General features: G+C 43.3%; 1 long non-coding RNA gene across 1 annotated transcript in view; it reads right to left on the bottom strand.

Annotated features, from left to right (window-relative positions):
- Positions 1–454: 454 nt before the first annotated feature.
- LOC144761697 (uncharacterized) overlaps positions 455–21,604 on the bottom strand; it is a 37,343-nt gene continuing 16,193 nt past the window's right edge. The window contains exons 2-5 of the long non-coding RNA XR_013595854.1: positions 18,750–18,839; positions 18,577–18,652; positions 18,370–18,490; positions 455–833 (exon numbers count right to left, since the gene is read on the bottom strand). This is a non-coding gene — a long non-coding RNA (uncharacterized LOC144761697). The remainder of the gene's footprint in view (positions 834–18,369; positions 18,491–18,576; positions 18,653–18,749; positions 18,840–21,604) is intronic.

Here is a 21,604-nt window from a genome sequence, read left to right as displayed (position 1 = left end):
TGCAGTGGCTTTTGTGCGTGCTGCTGTGGCATGGGTGGTACAAAAGGGGGTGGTGATGGACGGAGCATCTGAACCAATCAAACACTCACACCCAGTCAACAGATCTGGGTTTAATCAATCACCGTTCTTTAGTCCACTCTGCCACCCAAGTTCAGACATGGCCATATGTAAATCAGTCTGACCCTGTGCCTCATGGGAACAGTCCGATATAGAAAAATTGGTCCGAGACCTCTATATTTTGTGAGACCTGAATAAATCAGTAACCTTTATAATTCAACAATTTCAAAAGCTTGTCACAAGGGATCAGATCTATTCAATAAATGTATCTTTTTACGAAAAACAACAAAAACATTTTGAAAAAGCAACAGCAAAAAAACAGTATCCAACCAGGAACAATTTTTAATTTCTACTGGTCAACAAATTAATAATTTTTTGGAACTTTATCAATGGTTGCCCCAATTAGAGCGTGCAAATAGAAAAAGAGTTGTGAAAAATGTGTGAGAGATTAAGAAAGAAAGATATTCATAGAAAATATTTGTGACATAAAATATTCAAAACAATTTGTACATCACAGTCCAGAAAATCAATTAAACGTGCTGTTCAACCTGGCCAAAGCAAAGCAAATTAAGTCAAACTTTTTCTAAATGTTCAAGACACATCAATGTCAATTTGGTGTTTGCACATCAATATTAGAAAGAACACATTGGTCCAGGTTTTTACAAAAAATGTCGACGTTTCTAATCGTCTTTTCGGCTTGTCGGTCATTTAAGCCTCGGCCATGCGAGTCTTCTTCAGGACAAAACTGAAGGGGCAACCCGGGATCATAGATGACCCTACAACGAAAAACATTTAAATCTATAAGCTGTTGCTAGGACATATATAAAAGTAATACCCTAATCTATCTAAGTTGCTTACCCTCGCAGGAAATGAAGTGGTGCTTGTTCCCACGTTCAAAAGGATTAGTTCAATTCTATAACAATAAGATATAAAATATATCACACTGTAGTGTAGTTCCTATTATCCTAATAGGCTCTGCGCATTGGAATAATATCTTCAATAGTATAGACGTAGGACTGTGGTTAACTAGGTCTTCTACTGACGATATTAGACTTAAAGTTATGTGTGCCAGCTAGCTCAGAGTTCACTAGAAACTTTCTCGAATAGGCAAGGAGGAGTTTAACCTCCCTGGATAGACAAGAAGGGATTTAGTTTCTGACAACCATAGAACATGATAACTTTGCTCTCCCCTAATCAAGAGTATATCTCTAGAGTCGTGTGAAAACAAAAGACAACTTATTTTACTCAGTCAGTACGTGCATTCTTAGTTTCACCAGATTGTAGAGAAAAGGAAGAGACGGGCCTGTTCAATAAAAAGGTGTTATTTATTGATCAGTCTCTTTTCTCGTACAAGAGAAATGAATCGCTATTATTGCAATACTTAAGGTTAAGTACAGTGCATACAGTAAAAGCAGAATTATAAAATAATACTGTAAAAGCAATGATATTTATTTATTTATTTTATGCGATTTTTAGAGCGCGCAAATACCCGTGAAGGTGTCTCGGCGCTAGTGCTACTGAACTCACTCTGGAGGCAAGGAATGGTTTAGGATGAAAACAGCCAGGTTTTAAGGTTCTTTCTGAAGTGTAGTAGGGTAGGGGCAGTTTTAATGTGGGATGGTAATGTGTTCCACAGTTTAGCAGTTCCTATGAAAAAACATCTGTCTCCCCAGTTGGTCCTCCTTGTCCGTGGAACCATCAGTAGGTGTGCTGAGGATGATCTTAAGGTTCTTGCGTGCTCCAAGGGACGGAGAGCTGCTTTTAAAAACTGCGGGCCAGGGCTGTTGATAGCTTTATAGGCTATACATAGGGCCTTAAATTTGATTCGACTCCGTATGGGGAGCCAATGTAGCCTTCTGATATAGGGGGAGGTGGAGGTGAATTTGGGAATAGCCAAAAGAACCCTGGCTGCGGCATTTTGTACCGTCTGTAGTTTTTGAAGGACCTTTTCTTGGGCATTTAGCAGGAGGGCATTGCAATAATCTGTTCTTGAGAACACCAGGGAGCTAATCAGGGTTTTGCCCGCAGAAGGCGGCAGGTATGGCAATAATTTTTTAATCCTTTTTAAGATATAGAAGGAAGAGGATACCACCGCATTGGCGTGATGAGAGAAGGTCAGCTTGGTATCAAAGATTACTCCCAGATTGCGAACCTTGACTACAGGTTGAGGGGGGTTCCCCAGCTGAGAAGGCCACCACTGAGGGGACCAGGAGGGTTGCAAGTTCCCGAATGTCATCACCTCCGTCTTGTCGGAGTTTAATTTGAGACAGTTTGATGACATCCAGGAACTTATTGCCCTCATTCCCTCCTGGAAGTTGGCCGCGACTGCAATGCCATCGTTGTGTACCGATAACACTAACTGAGTGTCATCAGCATAGGTTGTGAGTGCGATTCCATAGGATTTTATTACCCTCGCCAAGTCCGATACGTAGATATTAAAAAGCATCGGACTTAGCGAGGAACCCTGTGGCACTCCACACGAGAGAGAAAAGGTCTGGGAGGTGTAATTGCCCAACTTCACCGTCTGTGGACGATTGGCCAGGAATGAGGCGAGGAGGTCCTTAGCTTTGCCTCTTATTCCCGCAGCCGAGACACGGCCGATCAGTGTGACATGATCGACCGTGTCAAAGGCGGCGGAAAGATCCAGAAGTATAAGGACTGCAGAACCTCCCTTGTCCATCGTAGCTCTTATTTCATCTGCTGCCTTAAGTAGTGCTGTCTCCGTTCCGTGGCCTTGTCGGAAGCCGAACTGAGTATCATCAAGAAGTTCATTATCATTGATGAATTTCGAGAGTTGGATGTTCATTATTCTCTCGAAAATCTTAGCTGGAAAGGGGAGACATGCAATAGGCCTGTAGCTGGCCGGGAGGAGAGGGTCAAGTGTTGGCTTTTTTAGGAGAGGCTTGATTATAGCCTTCTTCCAGACAGATGGATAAATGCCTGTTGCAAACATTGCATTGCAGATTGTAGATAGAGCAGGCGAGATGGCTTCCGGTATGTGATTAAGGATTGCAGCAGGGCAAGGGTCGAGAGGGGAGCCCGATTTAGTACCGGCCACCAGCTGTTGGACTTGCTGCTGCGTGGTTGGTTCAAAACAGGAAAAGATTGGGGAATTATTATTGATCAAAGGGATCGTAGTAGACGTAGGGATTGGGGGATTGGTGGAGTGACAAAAGTTCAGAAAGATGGAATTGACCTTGTCCTCAAAGAATTTGGCCAGGGAGTCCGAGAGGGCTTGTGATCCTTCTAGGCGTGGAACCGGGGGGTTGGATAGGTGAGTGACTACCTGAAATAGTTGCCCTACCGAGTTTTTTGCCTCATTGATTTGGGCGGTGTAGTAGCGACTTTTTTCTGCTTTTATGAGTTTTTTGTATTTGAGGAGTGCACTTTTATAGGTCTGTTTGTCAGTAGGGTTATAATGTCGACGCCACTGCCTTTCCAGGTTCCTACAGTACTGTCTCTGAATTCGCACGGACTCAGTAAACCACTGTGCTGAAGGGGCTTTTCTACTAAGATGACGAGTTTTGATAGGGGCTAGTTTATTACACGCCTTATTAAGACTGCTTAGAAAGCTTGCGGATGCTGAAATGGGGTCATTTCCATCAGGGATATGGTTGGCTAGCATCATTTCTGCTAAAAGATCCAGATTGATATGTTTCCAGTCTCTGTATGAGATTGTAGCCGAAGATGTGGAAATGGCTTTAGTAGACGTGGTTACAATGGAGAAACAGATGGCTGAGTGGTCCGTCCAAGTCAGCGGGATTACCTCGGTGACAACAATATGAGGATTGTTGGTAAAAAGGCCATCTAAAGTGTGACCTGCTTGATGCGTGGGATCTTTTATTAATTGCAGCAGGCAAATAGTTGCTAAATCGTTCGTTAGCTGTGCTGTGTGCGGGTCATTAAGGGATTCCAAGTGGAAATTAAAATCTCCCAGCAAGGTAAAATGGGGGGATCCTACAGAGGCTTCGATCATATTACCTATGTTGGCGAGGAACTTGGCACGTGACCCGGGAGGGCGGTAGATTAGCATACCCTTGAATGATTCTTTGGGCGAGAGGCCTATAGTAAAAAGAAAGGCTTCATACTCAGCGCAATTGGCTTGCGTCGTGGTACGTTTAAACTGGTTGCTGTAAATAATTGCTATGCCTCCTCCCTTCTGTTTGGGTCTGTCCAATCTACAGACACTATAATTGGTTGGAGTGGCTGCTGTGAAGTCAGGACCAGACGCTTCGTCCCCCCATGTTTCCGTAATAAAAAGTAAATCTAGTTTGTGTGAGTCGATCAGGTCGGCCACTTCCAGTTTATGTTTGGGAAGGGATCTAGCATTTATTAGCGCAGCTAACACTTGTTTAGTGGCAGTTTTGATGATAGGAGGATGGATGTTTGAACATGAAGGGCATTTATGTGGGCCTATTATGGCGTTGGTATGTCTGAATTGTGGTAAGGCATGGGGAACTTTCGAACCCAGTTTGAGTTCCAGTAGCTCAGCGGATGTATATACTAGTCTTGCTGTAACTACCTCCGTGGGAAGGGGTGCGGTGGCAGGGGGGGTGGCCCTAGGCCCGTCCTCGGCGCGGACGAGCGCAGACGAGCTTGCCTTATGCGCGCCTTCGGCGCGCATTCGTCGCGCCCGCTGCGCTCGTCCGCTGCGCTTCCGGTGCCTCAGCATGATTTATGCTGTTTGAGGGATGCCGTGGCGGGGGGGCGTGGCCAGCGTGGGTGGGCGTGTCCGCCGGTGGGGAAGGCGGCGTTGGCCAGGCAACGCTCTAACCGCGTCAGCCTTCGCTCGGCTGGGCGGAAGTATCAAGGCGAGGTAAAGTGGCTGGTGCTGGATTTTAAAAGCAAGTTATCACACAAAGTATTTAAAATAAAGTAAAATGCTCCCGGCTATTTTGCCTCAGGAGTGGGTTTGTAGAACGATGCGCTTGTAGTCAGCGCTCGTTCAAATAGTGTGGCGGGGGGCGTGGCCAGCGTGGGTGGGCGTGTCCGCCGGTGGGGAAGGCGGCGTTGGCCAGGCAACGCTCTAACCGCGTCAGCCTTCGCTCGGCTGGGCGGAAGTATCAAGGCGAGGTAAAGTGGCTGGTGCTGGATTTAAAAAGCAAGTTATCACACAAAGTATTTAAAATAAAGTAAAATGCTCCCGGCTATTTTGCCTTAGGAGTGGGTTTGTAGAACGACGCGCTTGTAGTCAGCGCTCGTTCAAATAGTGTGGCGGGGGGGCGTGGCCAGCGTGGGTGGGCGTGTCCGCCGGTGGGGAAGGCGGCGTTGGCCAGGCAACGCTCTAACCGCGTCAGCCTTCGCTCGGCTGGGCGGAAGTATCAAGGCGAGGTAAAGTGGCTGGTGCTGGATTTAAAAAGCAAGTTATCACACAAAGTATTTAAAATAAAGTAAAATGCTCCCGGCTATTTTGCCTTAGGAGTGGGTTTGTAGAACGACGCGCTTGTAGTCAGCGCTCGTTCAAATAGTGTGGCGGGGGGGCGTGGCCAGCGTGGGTGGGCGTGTCCGCCGGTGGGGAAGGCGGCGTTGGCCAGGCAACGCTCTAACCGCGTCAGCCTTCGCTCGGCTGGGCGGAAGTATCAAGGCGAGGTAAAGTGGCTGGTGCTGGATTTAAAAAGCAAGTTATCACACAAAGTATTTAAAATAAAGTAAAATGCTCCCGGCTATTTTGCCTCAGGAGTGGGTTTGTAGAACGACGCGCTTGTAGTCAGCGCTCGTTCAAATAGTGTGGCGGGGGGCGTGGCCAGCGTGGGTGGGCGTGTCCGCCGGTGGGGAAGGCGGCGTTGGCCAGGCAAAGCTCTAACCGCGTCAGCCTTCGCTCGGCTGGGCGGAAGTATCAAGGCGAGGTAAAGTGGCTGGTGCTGGATTTAAAAAGCAAGTTATCACACAAAGTATTTAAAATAAAGTAAAATGCTCCCAGCTATTTTGCCTCAGGAGTGGGTTTGTAGAACGACGCGCTTGTAGTCAGCGCTCGTTCAAATAGTGTGGCGGGGGGGCGTGGCCAGCGTGGGTGGGCGTGTCCGCCGGTGGGGAAGGCGGCGTTGGCCAGGCAACGCTCTAACCGCGTCAGCCTTCGCTCGGCTGGGCGGAAGTATCAAGGCGAGGTAAAGTGGCTGGTGCTGGATTTAAAAAGCAAGTTAACACACAAAGTATTTAAAATAAAGTAAAATGCTCCCGGCTATTTTGCCTCAGGAGTGGGTTTGTAGAACGACGCGCTTGTAGTCAGCGCTCGTTCAAATAGTGTGGCGGGGGGCGTGGCCAGCGTGGGTGGGCGTGTCCGCCGGTGGGGAAGGCGGCGTTGGCCAGGCAACGCTCTAACCGCGTCAGCCTTCGCTCGGCTGGGCGGAAGTATCAAGGCGAGGTAAAGTGGCTGGTGCTGGATTTAAAAAGCAAGTTATCACACAAAGTATTTAAAATAAAGTAAAATGCTCCCGGCTATTTTGCCTCAGGAGTGGGTTTGTAGAACGACGAGCTTGTAGTCAGCGCTCGTTCAAATAGTGTGGCGGGGGGGCGTGGCCAGCGTGGGTGGGCGTGTCCGTCGGTGGGGAAGGCGGCGTTGGCCAGGCAACGCTCTAACCGCGTCAGCCTTCGCTCGGCTGGGCGGAAGTATGGTTTCTTAGCCATATGATATGTTAAAATGGATAAAATAGAATACATACATATATACATTGACTAATCGTACTCAACTGGTGCTTCTAACTACGCCTACCCCAGTGTACCTGACCTAAGCCTAATACGTGGGCGGGAGTAGATAAGTAGCAGTTTAAGTTAAGTTTGCTTTGCCAAGGGTCTGACTCAAGAATTCTCTGTAAGGGGTTATTCAGTTCAGTACCTGGGATTTAGAAGGCTGGAGGGCTGGTATCTCAATCTCAGGACTTGATATCCCAGCTGCCTGCGAGGGCGGCTGGAAACGCCGGAGCTGGATTTCTCGGCACGAGAAAAGGCAGCGTCTCTCTCAGCGCGTCAAAAGGGAGGGGCAGCGTCCGTGGGCTTTCTCTATCAGCTGGGCTCCTCGGCAAGTCGCGCTGCTCCAATCTCGTTACCACCACCGTGTGTTTGCTTAGGGCAATGTCGGTAATATTTATACCTGAAAGGTGCCGAGATTGACGTAAGGATGGACATGAATACGTCAATAAGGATGTCATAAGAACTGGTCGTTCTCACATTCTTTACTGGAGTTCTTGGCTAAATCAAAACAATAGCTGCGGGGGATTTCCCAGGTTGCTGGAGGTTTGATTTGTTTTGAGAACTCGGTATGCTTTCTATGGGGGCTGGAGGAATAGTGCTTGCTTAATGTGGTAGCATGCGCTATGACCTAATCAGAAAGGGGGTTTCTGTGCCGTTGTATGGCCACTATTGATTTATTAACCGGGCAAGGGTCAGAAGCAGGAATATTGATACAGTTCCCATAGGAAATACATCACACCCACTCCACTGAATTTATGTCCATATTTACAAACCTAAGCATAGTAAACATAACATAACTAATAATGAATGTGTATTCAAACCGCCCCAAAATACATTAATTGGATTTAGCGTAACACATGAAAATATGAATATAGTTACTGTATGCATTCAAGCAGTGTAATCATTCAAAGAGGATGCACTTTTTATATCAGCACGAATGATTTGCGAAAATAACACATGAAATGGCTCTTAATACAGAAGAAAAAGTGCGAGACCATTTCATCACATAGAAATATAATTCTACTTGCAAACAACCTAGAGGTCGAGGTAATGTCTACTAGAGTTACCTAAAAATAGAAGTTTCTGTTCTCCAAGAATAGTTTACTTTAAGCAGAAGATAAGTGCCTGAAAGGTAAATATTATGGATGTTGGAGAAAAAGTTCCTGTTTGCAGGAGCAGACTCGAAAAAATTCTCAGTGGCTTTGTTTTTTAAAATTGAAGGCCAAATTCAGAGTTCAGGGAACGCTGTGTGCATGTTTGCTCAAAGTCATTCTTTCTGTTCTGGTGAAAACATCATATCATTTAGATGTTCGAAAAAACAGTCAACAGCTTCTGGTGATAGTTCGATTAGGTTGGAAAATGACGCTACCATGCAGTCATGAGCATGATCGCTTTCAGTGATGGTTTGATCAGCATTGCTGACAGATGGTCGTACCTGATCGGTGCTGCTTTCATCTTGTACTTCACTACCCTTCAATCGTAGTGGTGAAGTCTCCACGAATGCCGTCATCAGGATTGGTAGCCGCTGGGGACAGCACAATGCATGAGCCTTAACTGGACTCAACAAAGTCTCTGCATCCAATGGCACTTCTGATTGTAGTGTGAGACAGGTGTCCAACACGCATTCCTCGCCGCATAGCAAGCACCTTAATACAGGCATAACACAAGACTGCCACAAGGGTCTGAATGAAAGAAACCAAGTCATATTTAAATCTCGTAGCCGTGCTAGTCCAAGGACTTTAGTTATGCGGTCCCGGTAGCGGATAGCTAGGATCGTTTCTTCCATTGTTGCTGGAGTCATGTCTGTGACATGGTTTGCCATAGCGAAGCAAAAGTAGCAAAAATAGGACGCCTGCTACTAGTCCCAACAGGAGAGGAAGTCCGCCAAAGATGGAATGGACGAAGTTAGGAAAAATACCCAGGATGGCTTTGAATGGGGTCAAAGCTCCCGAAAAAACTGTCTTAAATACACTTGCGATACCATTTGTATCAGAAATATTTAAGATTTCGTTTAGTATTTCTGCGAAGTGTTGGGGGCTATTTGTTGATAACAGTGAATGAATCTCTGCCGTTGTCCTTGCAACTTGGAGATCATACGTTTCTTTTGATGACGTCAACTGGGTCGGCGTCTGTAGGAGCACAGTCTTCATTCTGCTTAAAGTATCAATTCGAATAGAAGAGAAATTAAAACTGGGCCATAACCTTGCCTCCCTGTCTGGAGTATCGTTCGGGAACAATACTCTTTCACAGCACATGACCCTGGTAGTCACGCTTACGAGATAAGGTTTTCCGGGCATTAAGCCACAACACTTGTGATCTACAATTAGAATGTAACTCCCGTTCGAGAGTCTCATAAAGAATGGTTCTATTTGTGTTGCAGGTGCACCTAGCTGGTGACATGAAAGGTTATTTGAAGTCCCTTCACAGGCCCCAAGTAAATTTATACCCTGACACAGAAGTATACCGCTTAGTGATTTTGCACAATTATTGCCACTAAGAAATACACTCTGTCCTTTATTACTGACACATGTGTGTGTATAGGGCAAGTTCCATGTTGACTTAATGTATCCTTTGCCCAACCTTTCATACTGGCCTGCCTGTATATATTTTTGGCAGTATTGAAACTGGAAAGTTGTTATCGGGATATTTATTATCCCATGTATTATCCATTCAATGACAGGTCGTTCTGACATTGTCAATGGTAATCTCTCAAGTTTTTCAATGCTCAGAATTGTATAGTCAGCACCCTTCTGTGCCAAACTCATTTGTTTATAAGTAAGGTTAAAGATATTAAATAATGACGTTGTGTTGATTAAACGCCAAGGCACATAGCCTGAACGCAGATTTTGTAACGTCCAGCCAAGCTGTACAATAGAACGTAATTGAGACTGACCGTGTTGTAACATCAGTAAGTCTTGCTCTATTATATCGATTGCTGAAGACACAATACTGTCCAGTGAATAAATTCTGGAAGACAGAGTCATTAACCCATTGTCCACAACAGAAAGTGATTTTTCCAAATTAATACGGTCAATTTCCCGTATTTTTTCTGCTGTCTCAATTTGAGTTTCTTTCCAAGCTTCGTTATAAGCTGCATATATAGAGGCCGCTATGAAACGTTTTTGACGCTGTTTGCGTGGTCCCATAATGAAATCACGCAAGTCAGCACCTTCTTTAAGTAAAGTTAGGTGTTGCTTAATTTCTGCCAGTGTGGATGTATGTAGCCATTGAAGGCAGAGCTTTCCCACACTGTAAGTAGTTACAATCCCTGGATGTTGTCTTTGGGAGTATCTAGGGTCTGGCCTGGTCAATTTGAACCCCTGTATTTTGTTCAGGAATCTATCTTGACAGTTATTCGTGTCTGTTGGCCAGATCAACCATTGTTTCCAATCAGGATGTGTTCTGTTTTGGTTTAAAATATGGTTTACGTCTATCTCAACATCCGTAGTGCTATTACTGTCCGTTGTTGGCTTTGGAATAGACGGTTTGTTTAAGTCTTTGATTTTGGCTAGACCAAGACAGATGGTCTGTTGAATTGTGTCATTCAAAAATATAATTTGTTCTGGGATCATGCAGGCTCTAAACAATGATTCTATACCCTGCACTAGCCAATCTTTTGTGCCCCAGATGGTTTTCGTTTCAATGTTATTGTTCCAGAAATCATAACCAAATGTATTCAATTTTTCCAAAAAATGAGTCTGAATATATCAATTTTGTGTTTGTAAGCATGGTTTTCACTCCTGTCTTATTTAACAATTTGAAATAGAATGTTTCTGCATTACTTGTGTTAAACCCTGAAAAGTATGAATATTTATCATAAAACGTTTTTGAACTGCCTTTTGGTGGAGTTGCACAATGTTCCCATTGGTTAAAATTTAAAACATTTCTAGGCTGGGTAGATTTATGCAGATAATGGTTACAATAGTGGTTGTAGCAAAACATTTGATCGTAATTAGAAGAACCTTGCAAATAATCATGTTCTGTAAATTTAGCAGACATCACAAGATCAGACATCATATCATTAATACTTTCAAAGTCCCAATCATCAGCAAATGTACTGGGTTTTACAAAGTCACTCAATGAAATCTTAAATTGGTGTGGATACTTCAGGAGTTCAACCGGGCCATATATTTCGTATTCAGTATTGTCCCATGCTACCCCGCCGGGTATAGGATTGGCTGTGAAGTTTACTGAAGAAAGTTCTCTTTTCTCGACGTGTGAAGATGTGTGTGGTTTAAGGACCAAGTTGATTTTCTGGCTTGCTGTGTCCATTGTAGCATATTTTCCCTCAATGAAGTGTCCCAAGCATAGTACCATGATGAGCCAAAGTATGAGGATAAATGCACCTAGTGCCACCCAAATTTCAATCCATGGAGAAATCAGATAGGTTTCTTTGAGTTGATGAAAAAGTTCCTTTGCTTTTTCTTTAAAAGTTTTTGTTGTTGGCTGTACTTCTGGTTCACTCAGATCTTCAGAAAAATCATCGAAGTTGATGAAGTAGCCTGATGCCGTTCTGTCAATTGTTCGAATTGCTTCTGGATCACTTTTTGCTTTTGGAATTTGTTTTGTTTCATCAGCATAGTCATTTGTTACTTCATTGTAGGTTGGTGTTTCTTGATGAAAAGTTTTGATTTGGGTTTTAAGAGGTTCAAGTTCTATTGCTTTGTTGCATAGTCCTTGTTGATTCACTGTAGATTTTTCAAATGTGATTAGTCTTTCAGTTTGAACCTCTGTGGATGTAGCAAACTTTGGCGTTCTGCTACTTCTCGGGAGTCCACTTGGCCTACTACTTGTTATCGGCCACATGATTGTGGTTTAACCAGGTCGATGGATATAACTCGGTTCTCCTTTTTACCAGCAAGGGGCGGTAGTACTACTGATCTTGTCCCGTTGACAGACAAGACAGGAACTGCTTTTCTGTAAGAAGGCCCAAATTCCTTCTTTACCGCGATCTTCTCTCTGACCAGATCCACGATCTTTGGAATCCAGACAGGCCTTGCTGGGACAGGTGGTTTCTCTTCAGTGGTTGTTGGCTGTTGTTTCAACTTTATGTTGCTCAGGTCTTTTTTTGTTTCATTTAAGTCCTGTAAAATAGCCAAGCGATCTTTGATATCAAAGCATTTTTCTTTAACCACTGAAGTCTGACTATCTAAGTCCTGGACTAACATTCTAGTCCCAAACAATAGTTCGTACGGACTGAGACCTCTCAGAGAATTTCTTGGCAGATTATTAAGACTACGTTGGACACTTATTAGATGTTTGACCCACCCAGCTCCTGAACCTAATACCTTTGCCGTTATAGATTGCTCTATGCCTCTGGTTTTTTTCTTTACACCATCCCGTTTCCCTCAGGAAGGAAGTGAGAAGAGTCCTGCAATGCAATGCTCATTCTGGCCATGCCCTCCCCACAAGCTCGAGAGCTAAAGAAAAGATATTGGTCAGAGCGTAGCATGCTTCTAGCGTATATGCCATTATAGACTCGCAAATCTTTGTATAACAGTTCAGACGTCAGCCGAGAGTTGGTGGTTTACATTATAAGTGAAAATAGCCTTTACATGTTAATTTGACGCATTATTCATACTGGGTTTTATTTTTTATTGTTGATCCAAACTGGAGCGAAACGCCATGGTAAAACACCGTCTCGGTCGCCACTGCGATCTCTGTTGCAGTCTGGGCAGTTTTTTACAAAAATGTGATGATGCAGGCTCATGCCTGGCCATCAGTACACTGATTGTAATTCTTCCAGAGAATCTTTAAGCTTGAGGTGTCTAAGACCCTCACCCATATGTGCGTCTGCTATTAACAAGCTTCTCCTGTCCGTGTTTGGAATTACTCTATCCCCCACTCCAGGGATTCGAGCAAAAGGAACGGAGTTTGCATCGATTATGTATGTATAATTGAGTGGATAGTTGATCGGTAGCGCTGAGCAGTCGCCTTTTGATGACGTTTTTACCGCCAGCACAGTTTCACCGTCAATGCATTTTACTGAACGCTTTTTTCTAGCTACGGAAGCCGATTTAGTTGCTGCCGCTGTGGCTGTCTCAGCCAATGAATTCCCTGCAACGTGAACGCCATCACGTTGATGACTCAGTGAGTGTATCACGTGAGCTTTTGGTAGTTCTTTCTGTAAAAGAACTACCTGTTCCCAAAGCGCTTTCTGCTTTATTGTGGCACCTGTGTCATCTTTGTAACCGTTTTGAATCCATTTCTGTAAATCGTTATTGTATGATTTGACGCAGTAATACGAATCTCACACTATAAGTGTCGGGAATTCGCGATCGGCATTATCTAGCGCCATTTTTAACGCTATAATTTCAGTTTGTTGTTCTGAATTATTTTCCACTGAGTGTGCTTTCGTAAATAGAGGTCTCAGTTTACCTCCGCGCCACACGTCTTTTACAATTTCGCATGTGGCATTGTATGCTTGTTCTCCCCATACTGAGGGTTGAGCATGTCCGTCTGTATAGATTACACAGGCGTACTGTCGTAAAGGCAGAATGTCGATTGGCAGAGGATATTCTCTTTCATATTCTAGATATTTTAAGTCCTTTAATTCCGGATCAAAATAGTATTTTACTTTGTCTGTAGCAATACAATTTACCCATTGTATCCATTCTGGATTCAATGCCGTTGTCGGTAAATTACATGGGGTTGTTAATGCCTCAAAAGCTGATTCTGCTGTTCTGACTGTAATACGTCTGCCGTCAGCTTGGTCTTTTTCTCTTGCTACAGCCGTTTGAACCGCATGAACAATGTTTTCTTTAATGCTGAACGTTTTTTCAGCTTCTGTGTACAAGTGTGATTTGTATGCAATTGGTACCTTTTCTCCCTCATTAGAGGTCAGGTATGTGAATCTGCATCTTCCTGGGATGACTCGAATCACAAGATTGCGTGTGTTGTCACGTGTTTGTAGTTTTGTTTTAACTAACATGTCTGTTTGTAAAGATCTCAAAATTTCTGTGTGTTTTTGAGTCCAGTTGATTCTTTTAAAATTTGGTTTTATTAGATCATAGAGAGGTTTTACCCTTTCTGCATAATTTATAATGTAAGTTCTTCCGAAATTTAGGAAACCTAGAATTGATTGTAACTTTTTTAGTGTTCTGGGTGCTTGGATTACAGCACATTTCTCTAGGAAATTGTCAGCCAGGCTTTTGCCTTCACTTGATAATTCATATCCTAAAAACAGGACAGTTAGATGGGCAATTCTTGACTTTTTAAAGTTGAATTTGTAACCCTCTGCTGCGAACCCAAGTATTATGGTGTTCACTCTTTTCAAGTGAGTATCCAAGTCATCATCTGTTAGATAGATGTCATCGACATAAGATAATGCCTCATCATCATATATTTGTAGTAACTCTGTTACTCTCGCTGAGAATAATCCTGGGCTGTTCTTGAACCCCTGTGGTAAACGACAGAAATTTTTTTGCGCGCCATTTATTGAAAAGGCGGTCAAATATCTGCTTTCTGGTGCTATATTTTGACAAAAGAATCCATTAGAGATGTCTAATGTTGTTTTGTATTTTTTGCGCACAATGTTATTCATTAGTGCTGCACTGTGTGAGTTTTGCACTGCAAAAGCTTTGCAACATGAGTTCAAGTGTCTGTAGTCCAAAACAAGACGATATGAATTATCTGGTTTGGAGACAGGAAACAAAGGATTGTTCATTTGTGAGGTGCAAGTTTCAATCACCCCCTGGTATTCAAGTTCATCTAGGATCTCTTTTACCTGTTTTTTAGCTTCTTGCCTAATTGGGTACTGCCTCTGTGCAGTAGGTTGTGATTTTAACTGGATTTTGTGAGGAGGAGAGTCCTCATCCCATCCCACATGGTTTTTATATAATGCAGGAGCTTGGGCTACTGCCCACTTTCTTGCAAGTGTATATTTTTTATGTATTGGAATATGATTGGAGAAGGCAGGCATAATTATTTCTTCGCCATGAGGGCACTCCCTGACAAACTCTGGTGGCCAGTCTTTTTCAGCTAGAAGGATGTCATAGCCCTTGGAGAGATTATCCCAAAATAGACCCCTTATTTTCCTAGTCTTATCCCCCTCTATACGCAATGTTATTTCATATATTTTATGAGGTTTGCTAACTCTGGTATCTGCAGTTTCCACCTGAATGTATTCATTCGTGTCCACTGTCTCCAGATGATTCATCAGGATCTTGCGAGCTATGCTCACTTCTGCTGCGCTGTCTAGCATTGTCTGAGCCCATTCTCCGTTTTTCAGCTGTGTCCTCAGTATCCTCGGCATGTTTGATTACTCTGATACTGGCTACCTTCTTCTTTGGAAATTGTAATTTTTAATTTTGATGAGCAGGTTCCTTGTCTTTGGACTTGACGTGCTCTTCCCTGTGTTCTGATCGTCCTCTTCTTTCCGATTTCTGCGAAGAAGTCTGAAAAGATTGAGAGGGACGTGTATCAATATCTTGATATCTATCAGGTTTTTTTATATTATCCCTATTTCTAAGGTTGTATTTTTTCACAGAGGGCTCCCTTTGGGGAGACTTGCGTCCTTGGTCCGGAGATCTTTCTCTCCGCCGAGGAGACCTTCCTCTGGTTTGGAATCTTTTTTCCTTCGGAGTGGATTGTTTATTTCCATCCCAGCTCTTTTTTTGAGTGTTTAGATTATTTTTAATAAATACCTTTTCAGGATTTTCAATTAGTTGGGGTTTCACTGGTTTCCCACCCAAACTGTCTCTTCCTAGTTCTTCATAGGATTTTTCTATGATACTGGCAATTTCAAATGGTTGGTCTGCTATATTTGTCTCTTTCAACCTCTGGCGGATCGCCACATTTGCTGCTTCTCCCTTTATATTGGCTAGTAATATTGCCAAGAGCTGTTTGAAGTCTTTTAGTAATTTCATACCCAGAGTTAGGGCCGGTTCTGGACCGTATTCATCTTGAATTTGTTTTAGCACATCTGGTATTACTGACATGGATGGAATACCATGTGTTTTTGTGTAAATGGAAGCAAAGACTGTACCCCAAGTGTCACAGTCCTCCACATGTGGTGCGATTCCCATTGGAAGACAGATAGTCAGAATCCTGTGTTTCTCAACAGGGGTGGTATCCGGAAATACCGCCTCTATTTGAGTGATTTTTTGTGCTAACCAGAATGGAATTTGTTCCCGTTTTGCGGGTACTTTACCTAGACAGGACTGTATGTTCTGTGGTGTAATTTTATTTGTGTTCCCCTGAGTAGGGGTCAGCTGTGGAATTTTAATAGCTGGTTGGACTGTTGAAGTCCGCATTACATATTGGACTAATTGTCTATGTATTTTTATTAGTTGTTTTAGCTGTGCTAAAAGATCTGGTGCAGGCATTTCTTCAATGTCTGGATGTGGTGAGTATCCGGCTAGGACCGGCCACGTTGCTCCTGGTCTACCTAGTGGACCGAGCCTGGTGATGTGATTATTATGTTTTAGGGCGCCATTAAACAAGAGCAGGTGCTCTTGGTATTTGAGTGGTATTTCCACCTCCTCGAAAGGAGTATACTCATTCGGAGGTTCCTCTATTTTGTAATAGTGGAAGTCCTTTGTTACAGCGTTTGCTGCTGGAAAGTTTATCCATGAATAGAATACCTCTGCCTGCCGATATTCGTGTGCCTCAATTACGAATATTACTGTACCACCTCTTGGTGTCAGCCCATTTTCTATAAGTTTTAAAGTTATAGTTTTCCTTATGTTGACCGGGATTAGTATTGCCTCCGGGTCTTGCTGTAGGAGACTATTGTCATCTGCTAGGAGTTGAGCTGCTACTCTAGCTGTCTCCCTTTCTACTTCACTGTCTGACATTTTACTGACAGGAAGGTTATTTTGTTTATTTGCAGATCAGGTTTCTATGGAAACAAAGATTAGATGCACAATATTTTGGAACAGTGTATCCTTCAACGTTGAATAAACCAAGAACCATACATAGGAGTCTCCTCCTACTAAGTTTGGCGGATTTAACCTTTCACCCACTCCAGACGTCTTTGGAGTATTATGGGAAAAAAGGGTCTGAGTGAAAAAGCACGACTGAGTTACTCTAATGTCTTACGTTAGATTTATCGCCTATCCAAACCGTTGGGCGCCATGTAGTGTAGTTCCTATTATCCCAATAGGCTCTGCGCATTGGAATAATATCTTCAATAGTATAGACGTAGGACTGTGGTTAACTAGGTCTTCTACTGACGATATTAGTCTTAAAGTTATGTGTGCCAGCTAGCTCAGAGTTCACTAGAAACTTTCTCGAATAGGCAAGGAGGAGTTTAACCTCCCTGGATAGACAAGAAGGGATTTCGTTTCTGACAACCATAGAACATGACAACTTTGCTCTCCCCTAATCAAGAGTATATCTCTAGAGTCGTGTGAAAACAAAAGACAACTTATTTTACTCAGTCAGTACGTGCATTCTTAGTTTCACCAGATTGTAGAGAAAAGGAAGAGACGGGCGTGTTCAATAAAAAGGTGTTATTTATTGATCAGTCTCTTTTCTCGTACAAGAGAAATGAATCGCTATTATTGCAATACTTAAGGTTAAGTACAGTGCATACAGTAAAAGCAGAATTATAAAATAATACTGTAAAAGCATTGATATGGTTTCTTAGCCATATGATACGTTAAAATGGATAAAATAGATACATACATATATACATTGACTAATCGTACTCAACTGGTGCTTCTAACTACGCCTACCCCAGTGTACCTGACCTAAGCCTAATACGTGGGCGGGAGTAGATAAGTAGCAGTTTAAGTTAAGTTTGCTTTGCCAAGGGTCTGACTCAAGAATTCTCTGTAAGGGGTTATTCAGTTCAGTACCTGGGATTTAGAAGGCTGGAGGGCTGGTATCTCAATCTCAGGACTTGATATCCCAGCTGCCTGCGAGGGCGGCTGGAAACGCCGGAGCTGGATTTCTCGGCACGAGAAAAGGCAGCGTCTCTCTCAGCGCGTCAAAAGGGAGGGGCAGCGTCCGTGGGCTTTCTCTATCAGCTGGGCTCCTCGGCAAGTCGCGCTGCTCCAATCTCGTCACCACCACCGTGTGTTTGCTTAGGGCAATGTCGGTAATATGTATACCTGAAAGGTGCCGAGATTGACGTAAGGATGGACATGAATACGTCAATAAGGATGTCATAAGAACTGGTCGTTCTCACATTCTTTACTGGAGTTCTTGGCTAAATCAAAACAATAGCTGCGGGGGATTTCCCAGGTTGCTGGAGGTTTGATTTGTTTTGAGAACTCGGTATGCTTTCTATGGGGGCTGGAGGAATAGTGCTTGCTTAATGTGGTAGCATGCGCTATGACCTAATCAGAAAGCGGGTTTCTGTGCCGTTGTATGGCCACTATTGATTTATTAACCGGGCAAGGGTCAGAAGCAGGAATATTGATACAGTTCCCATAGGAAATACATCACAACACAATAGGGAAAACTTAATCCCAATGTGAGAGTCCTTAAGGATAGTGGGACTACAATATCAATATTTACCTAAAAACACTTGCAAAGAGAAATGAATCCCTCCATGGAAAAGCTAACACAGTCCACGTCACAGAAATCAAGCTGTAAAGAATAACAAATAGCTTTAAGTCCCTTCATCACCCCACAGGGGTTGTAATAGGGAAGAGGTATTAAATTGCCCAATTGTACCTTCTAGTACTCTGTGTATCTTGTATGCTTAATCCTTAGGCATATGACGTTGGCTCAATTACGGAGTCCTAAAGAATGTGGCCCAATTCAATATGTGGGTGCCACTGTCGGATGCAGAGCCCTGCAGAAATAATGGAGCCATAGTTATATACTCCATATAAGCCGATAATACCACACCGAACAGCGTAGTGAGGAGATCGACTGTACCTGTCTTCTTCTCCTTATGTCTTCACCCACTGTATTAAAAACCAAAGTCGGGACTCTGCGATTCAACAGCCAGTACCTGTAAATAAGTAATAACCTAGCAGCATTAGAGACAATGCACTGGTATTGGATCTTAACTCTACTCAGCCAGCATACAGGTTATTATTCATGCTTACCGGATATCTTTTTTTGCCCATGTATCCATGTATAGTTCCAACAAAATTATTCCAGAAACGAAGTCACGGCAGTGTGTTTAAAGACAGCATCTGTAAGTAAATAATTACCCAACCGGCATTAGAGGCAATACACTAATATTCCGGCTTAACTTCACTATACCAGCACAAATTTATCAATCGCTGTTACCGGGTATCGCAGTAGTCTCCCCCAACGTGTACACGTTTTCTCACAGTATGTCAGAGCAACGCCCGGCCGCCATGCACGTTACCCCTGAACGTTGCGGTGAGAGTGGTAAACACCAAAAAAGGACTAGTGCTCCTAGCACCCGGAAATGGAGTGCGAATGCGGTTATTTAATTGGTACACTTTTGGGAACCCGATATTAAAAATATTGGGGAAACAAAGCGGGCACCTTACCATTGTAATTCTGAATATTTAAAGCCTATTTACAACCACGATGGTTAAAAAGACTGTCTGCCATCCTGAATTAGGATCATATAGTTTGGCCCTGCGCCATCTTGGAACAGGACCGCGTGAATAACCACGTGTAATACGTTCTTGTGTTTGTGACCCAAATCAATCAACTCAATCTTAATTATTCTGTAATCTGTGGACAATATATTAACCACAATGTAATTAGAAAAACCTTCAAAACATCTTCTTGACAATTCCTAAACGTGGGCCACCATCTTGATCTGGGATCACAGAATTGGACAGAGACATTGAACAGACACATTGTTGCCAACCCACTATTTGCTGGCAGGGGCTATAAAAACAATTATGTACCAACACAATACATCTTCATGTAGTTTAACAAATTTACATTCAAAAGCTGTCACAACAATGGCTTATACAATACAGATAAATCATAATGTATGTGGTGATATGTTACCCGTGTTATAGCCCTATTACAGATAACGCGGGTAAGATCATTCATAATCCTATTGCTGAAATGTGGATCATTACTGATGCTCAGAACGTGATCATACTCGCAACAATGACACCTGTCTATTAATCTCTTCTGATTCATTCAATCCTTTATTCACGGTGTCCAGTTGGTGTATCCATTTACATTCCCTTCTGCTTAACACGCCACTAAGGTCGCCACCTCTTGGATTGACCTTTACCTTCTCAATGATCCACCACCTTAAGCTATTAGCTTCATGTTTGAAGGTGGTAAAATGTTCCACTAAGGGCGCCCCTGTTGTTTTACAGCGTATGCAGCTCGTTTGTGGTAAGATGCGGCGTTTCACTCGCTGTATAGTCTGCCCTACATACATCAATCCACAGGGGCATACGATCGCATATATCACCCCTGTGGAGTTACAATTGCTGTGTTCTTTCAACACATATGTCTGATCATTCTGGGTAAATGTGGTACATTCTGTGGCCAAGGGACATGCTTTGCACGTCCCACATTTCATGTGGCCTATCACTGGAGGAAGGCCCCATAGTGTAGTTTGCCTCTCAGTCTGGACAGTTGGTAAAAGGGATTTTATTAGATGGTCCCTGATATTTCTTCCCTTCCAAAAGGCATGAAGCGGGGGCGCAAGTCCACCTACTTCGTCTTTCACTAGATGCCAATGTCGATTTATTGCCTTCTTAATGGCATTGCTCTTAGTATTAAATGTGGTCACACACACCAGTCTTTCCTCACCATTCACTTTTTGTTGTACATCCAACAGGGGTTCTCGGTGGTTGTGCCACGCCCGCTTCCGGGCCTTCTTGAGTGAACGTATAGGGTACCATTGTTTACTTAACCTGGCAATGAGTAGTGAGGATTCATCAAAGAAATCTTCTTTCTTAGTACAATTTCTCCGTAACCTCAGGCCCGAAGGGCAGGTTGTCCCTGAGGTTACGGGGATGATTGCTTGTGTATCTAAGAAGCGTATTTCGCTCGCTGCTTTTTCTATACAGGGTCGTGTACAGACTACCTGAATCAGCTTTTATTTGAATATCCAGAAAGTTAATTGAAGCATTATCAAACTCCAATGTAAATTGGATGTCTACCAGACGTGCATTCAGCCACCCATGAAATTGGACCAAATCCTCCTTGTTTCCATCCCAAATCATAAGGACATCATCGATTTACCTAGCCCACACCGAAATATGATTGCGGTATGGGTTACTCTGGTTTAACACATAGTCCTGTTCGTATTCACTCATAAATATTATCGCAAGATTTGGGGCAAAACTTGCCCCCATTGCTACGCCCTTCATTTGTACGTAGTACTTCTCCTGAAACATAAAGAAATTCTGCGTCATGGCTACTGTTAGGAGTTGGATGATAAATTCGGTAGGGACCCTATGGGGGGTCATCCTCCGATTCAAGATGGTTTCTATACAAATTAGAGCAGCTTGTTGGGGAATGTTCGTATATAGGGACGTAATGTCCATTGTGGCTAGAAGACATGTCTGCAGGTTATACATTCGTCCATCTACCAACTGTATTCTCTGAGTTGTATCGCGTAAATATGTAGGAGTAGATGTCGCTATGGGTTTTAAGAAAACATATATATATTTACACAGGGGTTCAAGTAGGGAACCGCAACCCGATATGATGGGTCTTCCCGGGGGGTCCATCCAACGTTTATGAACTTTCGGGAGGGTATATATTGTAGGCATCCGCGGGTGTTTATTATTCAAGAACTCAAACTCATGTTTACTGATAATTCCATCCTCCAAAGCCTTATTAGTTATTTTGCTGATGTGTTGACTGATCCCTTTTGTTGGATCTGTTCTCAGTAGAGCATAATTGCCTACCACTTCTAGTTGCGAGAGTATCTCACACTTATATTTGTTGGTATTTTGAACAACGATCGCCCCACCCTTATCTGCGGGCTTTATTACGATTT

This window comes from Lissotriton helveticus, chromosome 6, assembly GCF_964261635.1.
Source record: "Lissotriton helveticus chromosome 6, aLisHel1.1, whole genome shotgun sequence".
Taxonomy (NCBI): Eukaryota; Metazoa; Chordata; class Amphibia; order Caudata; family Salamandridae; genus Lissotriton; species Lissotriton helveticus.
The sequence above is the reverse complement of the archived record's forward strand: the minus strand, read 5'-3'. Positions and strand labels throughout refer to the sequence as shown.